Source organism: Priapulus caudatus, unplaced genomic scaffold (genome assembly GCF_000485595.1).
Source record: "Priapulus caudatus unplaced genomic scaffold, Priapulus_caudatus-5.0.1 Scaffold6, whole genome shotgun sequence".
In the NCBI taxonomy this organism is placed as follows: Eukaryota; Metazoa; Priapulida; class Priapulimorpha; order Priapulimorphida; family Priapulidae; genus Priapulus; species Priapulus caudatus.
The window spans coordinates 238,993-248,671 of NW_014577067.1; the positions used below are offsets into that span (position 1 = coordinate 238,993).

The 9,679-nt window shown below is 48.4% G+C and overlaps 1 protein-coding gene across 1 annotated transcript in view; it reads left to right on the plus strand.

Annotated features, from left to right (window-relative positions):
• Nucleotides 1-9,679, plus strand: part of LOC106805055 (cadherin-related tumor suppressor-like) — a 106,495-nt gene that overhangs the window by 35,148 nt on the left and 61,668 nt on the right. The gene's annotated exons all lie outside the window — the stretch shown is intronic.

A 9,679-nucleotide genomic window follows, 5' to 3' on the forward strand; every position in this document is an offset into this window, starting at 1 on the left:
GAGAGAGAGAGAGAGAGAGAGAGAGAGAGAGAGAGAGAGAGACGAGAGAGAGAGAGAGAGAGAGAGAGAGAGAGAGAGAGAGAGAGAGAGAGAGAGAGAGAGAGAGAGAGAGAGAAGAGAGAGAGAGACAGAGAGAAGAGAGGAGGGAGAGAAGATGGAAAGAGAGGGCCGCGCGCGCACCACCACCACTACAACCAACAACAACAACAACACCAACATTACCACCACCACCACCACCACTAGCCGCAGCAGCAACAACAACATCAACATCACCATCACCATCACCACCACCACCACTAGCAGCAGCAACAACAACAACAACAACAACAACAACAACAACAACAACAACAACACAGCAGCAGCAGTAGCAGCAGTAGCAGGAGGAGGGGGAAGGGGAGCGCGTCCACATGTGGTCAGAGTGTGGTCACATGTGGTCTCTGTGCCGCCATGGCTATTCCTAGTGCGCCGGATGCGAAAAATTTACCGACTCGCTGTTTTAAAATTTTGACATTTGTAGTTGTTTGCGGCTATTACGGCCACGTGGTAGCCATTGCGTGAAAGGTGGCCTGGCTTGGCGCGTGCCTCGTGGCCATTATCATGCGACGCTGCGTCGGTAATTTGTCTAGCCAGACTGGCCCTAATTCAAAGTCGGCCGTGAGATCTAAATAACAAGCGCACATGTGCATGTTGAATCTCAATTATTTGATCACCTGTGTCTGTCTGTCTGTCTGTCTGTCTGTCTGTCTGTCTGTCTGTCTGTCTGTCTGTCTGTCTGTCTGTCTGTCTAGCTGTCTGTCTGTCCATCTGTTTGTCTGTCTGTCCGTCCATCCGTCTGTCCGTTTCCCGCCCGTAGGGCCTACGTCTCTATGTGCGTCCGTGTCTGTCTATCCGTCCGTATCTTTGTCTGTCCGTCTGTCTGTCCGTGTGTCTGTCTGGCTGTCTGTCTGTCCATCTGTCTGTCTGTCTGTCTGTCTGTCTGTCTGTTTGGCTGGCTGGCTGTCTGCCTGTCTGTCTGGCTGACTGGCTGGCTGTCTGACTGTCTCCCTGGCTGTCCGTCTGTTTTTCCGCCCGTAGGGCCTACGTCTATATGCGTGCGTCCGTGTCTGTCTATCCGTCCGTATCTTTGTATGTCCGTCTGTCTGTCCGTGTATCTGTCCGTCTGTTTGTCTGTCTGCGAATCGCCTGCACATATGACATTATTCTGCGTTCTTTTCTAATGCCCTTGCGAGTCAGTTTGTACGGTTTCTAACTGTTTCGAGATCATTTGTTTGTAGTAATCGGAAGGACCCTTGTGCCCTGCTGTTAGGTTTACCATTCTCGTCTTACTGCAGCTTCTTGCACCCTATCCCGTGAAAGTGACCGTTGGATTCAGACAATCATGCGAATGCGCGCGTTAGTGCCACACATACCTAATTGCCAACACGCCGCTGTTTGGTCCGGTCCGCAAAGTTTGCGCGCGTTTCCTTGATTGCGCGGACGAGGGTTTATTTGAGCCTTTCCGATGCAAACATATCACAGTTGTGATAGGGCACGGGTCCGCAGTGCAGAAAGAGCAGGAAGGGGTTTACTGCCTCGGGGTAGGGACTTTATTGAAGACACGCGGTTTATTGGTGAGCCTGGGCGAAGGATGGTGTTTGCATGTGGCCAATATGCCGACATGGGCATCACGCTAATTATGCCGGCACATGTGGCGGAGATGTACAGGGATGTGTGGGCGCGTTGTCATCATCGGTGTGGCTGACCAGTTGTGGAGGAAAACGTCCGCATACGCCGAGGTCCGGAACTGAGGGCCTGCCTCTTCTTAGAGTGAAACTGTTTCCCTTGTGAAGCCACAGTCGAATCTGTAAAGGTTTCTCTTTAATCCACAGTGAGCCCTCTCAGAGTAAGAAAATATGAAGGAAATCACCAATATTAATCCCGGATATTAATCCGTTATAGACAGGTGACCGTTCTGTATAGTTGTTTTTTTGCGATATAATAGCTACTCGAGAAAATTGTGGGTGGTGCCCCCTTATGAACGTGTGATCTTTCTGTAGAGATGTCCTCTAACATAGGTGTAACTGCGTATAGGTAATGTAAAAGTAAAAGAAATGGTTTTGTAAAAGAAGTAGTTTTGCGCTATGAAAACGAAGGGCAGGTCAATTCTGAGCGCTTCGTGCGGATGTTTCCGTCCCTAGTCAATAACTGCGATGCACAAGGTGCAAAGAATAACTATAATATCATAACACGCAAGTGAGCATGTTACATTAGCGAGACAAATAGACGTGTACTCTGTGGTGATGGGCCAGATGACTGCGTTATGTGCCACGCACGCAGGGTCGACGGCCAATAAGTCACATGTGGCGACAAGCCACCAGGCCACTAGCCGCTCCTCCAGCCGCGGGGCATGACATGGGTCTCTAATTGCAGTAATTGCAGTGGAGAGGGTTAAAATTAACAGCTTCATCGACGTTCCATTAGCCGGGGATTGTGTGGGATAACGCAGCTTCCTGCTTGAGTGCTGCAAACAGTTGTAATGGTCATCGGTGCCGGGGGGGACGGATGGACGCACGTGGGAAGTCACATGCAGGCACGGAGACAGGCAAGCAGGCAGGCAGGCTGGTAGGCAGGCGGGCCGGGCGAGTCGGGAGAGAAGGCAAGCAGTTAGGCAGGCAGACAGCGAGGTAGGCGGTTGAACAGATAGGCATGCCGGCAAGCAGACAGCCAAGCAGGCAAGCAGGCAAGTAGGTTGGGGGGTAGGCATCCGGGCAGACAACCAGGCAGGCAAGCAGGCAGGTAGGTTGGGGGTAGGCATCCGGGCAAGTAGGTTGGCAGGCAGGCAGGCGGGTAGGAGGTAGGCAATCAAACAGGCAGGTAGGCAGACGCACAAGCAGGAAGGCAGGTAGGTAATTATGAAGTGAACTTCCAAGGAGCTTGACAGACAGGCAGTAGTTTGCGCCCACACCACGCAGCGATTACACCGATTTACACGGAACCTGCTGGCGCAAATGAAACGCTACAGATCCCCGGATCTTCGAATTCGCTGCGAGTCTCTGAAGGATTCAGTTTTGTCAGCGATCTGATCTCTTCTGCACCCCCGTGCGCGCGCGAGTGTCTCTGTGCTCTCTCGCATTCCTGCATCTCTCCACACCGGGCGTGCATCCTGTGATCGTTATGATCATCGACGTACGGGTGGCCGCGTCTGTGTTACGCACACGCCTTGTGATTATAGGTTGTCGCGAGACGCGTCTTAGCTCGGTAACGAGTGTGGTACCGTGCCGTGGAATGTGTTAACGTGCGGGAGAGGCCCTCGCTGCTCTTCCCGCCGGCAGCTTAGCGGCGATAAACAACTCGTATAAAGCGAGAGAAAGAGCTTCGCCGGCGATGTAATATACCGAAAAATGCGCTAACTGGCAAGAAAAGCCGAAGTCTAGTGCGCAAAGATGGGTGGGGAAAGTAAACAGTGGCATTTGGTTCTCATCATTCTCCTTATATTTGCTTGGCGTTGGCGAGGATCCGTTGGCGATTCGCCCCGTCTGCCTCCATAACCAAGGGACTGTCTACTTACTTCTAATATGTCCCCGCGCGGATACTGAATTTGGACGTAGGATAGCGGTGCTTTCAGCTAGAGAGGTTATAATGTCTAATTTCCTCTCTCACTTCTAATTTCCTCTACTCGTGATGCGCATTGTCAGTTTCATCTACAAAATGGCGATTGGGCGCGGAGGTGACGTCACAATGTGATGTCAGTGGGAAACCACTATAGGCTGCAGTAATGTTGTATTCAAAACGGTTGAGCTTCATTGTAAAAGCGTATCTAAACAAGTCTTTGTCACTTATATATACTTTGGGCGTCTTTCGGTGTGGGTCGTCACCGGGAAGACTACAATTGTGCAGTGGGCAGATCTGCGTTTCAATAGCGAAGAGACAATGAGTTTTCATTAGTTGGAAGATATATTGATATAATATCTGTCAAGGCATTATGCACCAAAACGTAACACCTCGGCGTAGCTACAGTATCCAGGCTACGCGTATAGAGGCGTACGTCAAACCCTGCTACACAGCAACGCGCCATATATTTCATTCGCGTGCCAGTTCCATAATATGCCATGGATGACAATTAACCTAAATTTCCTCTCGTACTAGCCGTTGTTCATTTAGCTTAGCTTTCACCACTGTGCAGTTTTGCTCTAAATATGCACGCGTAGTTTCATCTTAGAAGAATTGTTTGCCAGCGCAAATGGTTTAGACCCACCACGTAGTTACTTACTCCGGTTTACTGAGGAAGAAACGTAGCTTCCGAGAGTTTTCGACAGAAAAGTTTTTCTTTTTTAAGATATCATACACATTATTCATTATATCAAGCGTGATCATGAACTGTTCAAATGAAAATGTTCGAAATCAGGACTGTCTGGGTTTCCAGACTTATTTTCAGACTACGTGTTTGTGAATATTGTACTATTAAACCCCGCGGAAGAATTTGCGCTCTTTTGACGATAATGTTAGAGGTTCGGAAAAACAAGCTAGAGTTTTATTTTTCGGGCGTTTAACTATAATTATTTGCGTTGAACGGCATGCAAGGAGTATTATCGTTTTGCCGATTCAGACACAGCCAAGGGGTTGCTTCTCTTCTATATAATAACTTGCCCGCACGATGACAGCGTTGAAGTGTGATTTGACTTAAAACGTAGCAATTTTGTATCGCCCGATGGTCCCGTATTATTTGCACGACCTCAGGCGGTAGAATATCGACACAATAGTAATGGCGGTGGTGGGGTGAAGAAATGAAAGTGCACACTCAAATCGCATCAAACCCAGATTAGCGAAACGGTGAGGAAGAATGGTACGGCAGTATCTATACGAAGGTTGTCTAGCAAAGTGTGTACGTGCGCAGGTGTGATGTTATTTTCGGCTGCAGCGGGTTATTCGCTCTTGACACGACCTGTCAAGACGATTCCTGCACGCCGGCTTTTAACTCTCCTGCATGCAGTGGATGATTGCGCGCGCATATTTTTCGATAGCATCGGCGGCAGGCTGCCGGACGAAGACTACCCGAATGTTTTGTTCGCGGCTGTTGCTCTTCTTTTGTGCGGCGTCGTGTTCTTTATGAATGGAATGATATAGTTGCGATCGCCCACGGGCGCGGCGGCCGCGTATTGTAATTCCGTGCGTCGGCAGTGACGGCATCGGCGTCGGCGGCGTCGGCGGTGACGGCAGCTCGCGTAACAGAGAGAGCGCGCTGTCGTGATTTCACAGCGGGCGGACCCTATAAAGCGCATATATGGCCGCCGCTCGGACGTCCTATCGCGCACCCGTGACGGAATGTCGATGAGTCATCATCGCTCAAACTTCACGCGCGCGTATTTATCAACGTTTGCAAATGCAAATGGGCGCACACTTATGATCTCGGTCGTAATATTTCATATATTATGTCGGCAGCATATATAGAGGGCTATGATAGCCGTAAGCTATGCCGTAGATGTATGCTCGATTCACTCCACTCGTTGTTGCCGCTGGGCATTGTCTGTAAGTACTATAAGTGAGTGGAGTGAAGCTAAAAGGACTACTAGCTAAGAAACCCAAGGGATCCTTCCACCAGTATTTAATTAACACGGTTTATTATCGCGTTTTAGAATGATTCGAGTTTAAATCGAGTAGCCGGTGAATATTCCGTTGAAGGTAGTATTTAACTAACGTAAAGTATTGTCAATGCAGTGGTACCCTCTTTCCATCGCTAACATCGCATTAGAATTTTCATAAATAAAAGTGAGTCTGCTTTTATAGCCGGCGGCTATTTACAGAAGTTGGCGTATTTTAGCCAAATGCAATTTACTGAGCAGTCGGAACTAACGCGCGCGCACATACACACATATACGATGTGATTTGCTTACCCTAGAGATTATCCGTCCGCTTTGTGTGGTTTCTACGAGTATATATCGAAACTTTATTCTGCCGACGGTCATGTGCAGCGTGCGAATTGTCCAGGACTTCTGCAAATAAACTACTCTATTTCCTGCTGCCGCCGCGACCACGCGCTGCGAGGGGATCACCTTTGTTTTTCTTGTCCTAGTTTACCGCAGATAAGCTGTCCTCCTCTCTCTCTCTCTGTCTCTGCGGTGACGTGCTACGGTGAAAGCTTTAAGATGCGGAACTTACTGCATATGTGTGGATGACACGCGTCTGTATAATATATAAGCAGATTTTAAAACATTTGTTTACCGTAAGAATTTCGTGTTGCTGTTCTTAAGCGAGTATATATATAGTGCGTTTCAGGTCGTTGAGTGAGCTAAGAAATGGGGGTTTTGGTTTTAAGATTACTGCGTTAATGCTGTAATAATTGACATTGTGGATGGATTTAAAGATTTAGATATTGGATATATACTGAATGTCATACGGTTGTCATGTATTTAGAAAATATTACAATGTCGCATGCTTACATTCATGTATAATTGTACAATATTAGGACTTCGGGGAGACAGAACGTGTGTGAGAGCATCTTGATGTGTATATGGATGTCAATCAAGCTAAGATAGGTTGAGGCATACCGGGCTTACCAGCTATTCATGAAAATCCAGTTTACTCTTCATTATCGGCAGCAAAGTTTTGGTTGGGGTTGGCCGAATTACCTAACTTCGTAAAGAAAAAGATGTAGTAGGTCCACAAACTCACCTATAGGACCAGCATAATAGCTTTCTTACGTCTGGAATGCTGCGGTGTGCGCGCCTAATGCGCGAGGGGCGTGTGCTGCTATTTCATAGTTCGTTGTCGACACAGGTTATTCCCCCCTCTACCTTCCTGCGCGCAATTCAAACATGGCCGACACCCCGCGGCTTCGAATAGATTCATGCCGATAAATGCTTTATAGCTCTTTATGCGCCACTCGGCAGCTTGGCCGAATTCGGCGTCGAGATATTTCTTTTATTAGACGCGACGCTTCTTTGTTCGCGGCCCCGTGTTGTATAAAGTACACGATGTGTGCTCGCAGAGGAAGCTCAAGACTGCGTTAAGGAGTCTTTGTGCTTGCTGCTGCCACTAGAAGGGTCGCCGTCATACACACGCCGCTGTCCGAAGACGGGAGTTTGAAGTGTTTTCTCACCTTTGGCTGGGATATGAAAACGTAATAGGTCGGCCTTTCATCGGCGCTTTTTTCTCTCGCTTTTCAATGCGTGATAATTGTATATCCGTGGAAAACTTCATCTCTCTCGGGCGCGCGGAGAGGGTCGCTAAGTGGTGTGTCCGCCTATGTCGGACCGCCGTGCTTTCTTATCCCGTGACTGTATCCCCGAGGCGTAGTTGCTGTGGGGACGTCGTGTGTGTGCGTGAGTGTGTGGGGGAGGGGAGGCTGTATTCAGTCCAGGCTTGACCTCTAGAATGTAAGCCAGTAGCGCTGGCCAAGTGCGACACGTGGTGGGTGACACGGTTAGCTCGAATGTCTGTCTGTACGTCGCTATCCGTTCTAACTGACATGCCCTGCACCCTATAGTTAGCGAGTAATGTGCGGGTACGTGCTTTTTCCGTAACGGCAGTGCAATCATACAAGAAACCCAAGCCACGTTTATAGGTGATTGAGCAGCTATAAAAGAAATCTGTCTGCCTTCAGGGGACAGTGGGCTGTGTTTTTGCTGTCGGTCCTCGTATAGGTGTTTCTACGAAGATCGGCCCTCATATGCAACACGGTCTTTGTGTGGCTAGACGTGTTTATGTATTGCACATTGCTTCCTGTCCGTCGATCCCCTGACATATCCATTACCGAGACATGCGATTCATGGTGGCCCAGAAAGGGACTGTGCTGCCCAACGCTCTTGCTTACACGCTATCACGCGCAGTCTTCCCCGCTAGCTCTCAGACGCTTGCAGTAGTGTGTGGCCGGTGCGAAGGAGGGGAATGTTTACCCTGCAACGCTATCCACGAGATGTGTTGGCTTTGACAAGTGGCTTGCCCGAAAAAATCTCCTTCTGGTTTCTCACACGCGCGGCTGGGGGGTGCGGGTGGTTGGGGGATGGGGGAGGAGTGCGTGTACACGTGTGGACAGCGGTTGTTTTAGCCGAGTACATTCGCATGTCGACTACTGCCGTTTACTGTGTCATGTGGTTCGACGTCTGGACACGTTAAATAAGCACTGTCTGATTCGAAAATAGTCGGCGCGGCAGCGGCACCCGCACATCGTGCTCGGAAGTTCATGGTTGCTCTCCTCGCTCGCTCTCTCTCTCTCTCTCTCTCTCTCTCTCTCGCGTGGCAGGCAATTTGCCACCGCGTTTCTCCGCATCGTGCTGATCACATCGCGATAGCCGTGTTTACTTCCTGTTAGCAGCCTCCTATATACGCGCTGCGCATGCGCGCGTACAATCACAGACAAAGACACGCTACAATCCCTGCTCATGCTAAACGAGAATAAATGGTTTTAGCGCGGAATTCGTCGGTAATTGGCGCTCGCGTTTGTCTCGGCGACGTATTCTAATTGCTTGAAATATCGCCCGGCTATGCATTCTCGATTAATTACGGTCGTGCATGCTTTCGTGCCTACAGTTCTGTCTGTCCGTGCTTTCAGCGCTTTCTGCTCGTCTGCCTTTATACCCTACTCTTCTGTACTCGATGTCTCTAACCCGCATGGGTAGTGGGTTGCATCGTGTTAGTGGTTATATATGTCGGGGTGTTCCTAATCACCGATTACATACAGCGTGTCATTAAGTTTACATTTGATGGAATGCCGCGCATTTATTAGCGTAAATTGCATCAAAAGCTCGGCCTCGGCATTCTCGTTTCTTTTTTTATACGTGGATATTTTATTGTTATTTGCAGCTATGGGAATAGCTGTCATGTGTAATAGGCAGTTGTCGAACGTGTACTGCTGGGCGTGTGCGCAAAGGTTCAGTGTTTGAGCTGAAGTGGCTCTTTACTAACGAGATGTTTTAAAACATTCAAACTATGTGCACGTGGCGACCTCCGAACACTTCAAATGAGTTTTGTTGATGTTTGAACAGAAGAGAACCAAGCAACATTCTTTGGTTGTTGTTTCAAAGAATGTAGCTCTTGCCCCAGAGAAGGATACGTGTAATTCGTTCCTTCCTTCGCCGCACATTTACTCTGCTTTACGGACAATGGCGGGCTGGTAAGTGACACGTTATTGCAGAAGATTTAAGACGGATAAAATTTCTTTTGTCCATTCCGTTGATTTTGTTTTGTATCTCGCCACGTATGTTCATACATGTACATTAAATGTATATGTAACACTTGCGCCAATGTAGAGTATAAACAGTACGGAGTATGATAGCAGATTATTAGTAACATCCTACATATATAGGTATATCCAGTGACTATCAGCTACATGAGGTCTCAGATAAACGAGCACAGCGCTTAAACGACGCATGTCCAAGTAACGTCCTACATATAGGTATATCCAGTGACTATCAGCTACATGAGGTCTCAGATAAACGAGCACAGCGCTTAAACGACGCATGTCCAAGTAACATCCTACATATAGGTATATCCAGTGACTATCAGCTACATGAGGTCTCAGATAAACGAGCACAGCGCTTAAACGACGCATGTCCAAGTAACATCCTACATATAGGTATATCCAGTGACTATCAGCTACATGAGGTCTCAGATAAACGAGCACAGCGCTTAAACGACGCATGTCCAAGTAACATCCTACATATAGGTATATCCAGTGACTATCAGCTACATGAGGTCTCAGATA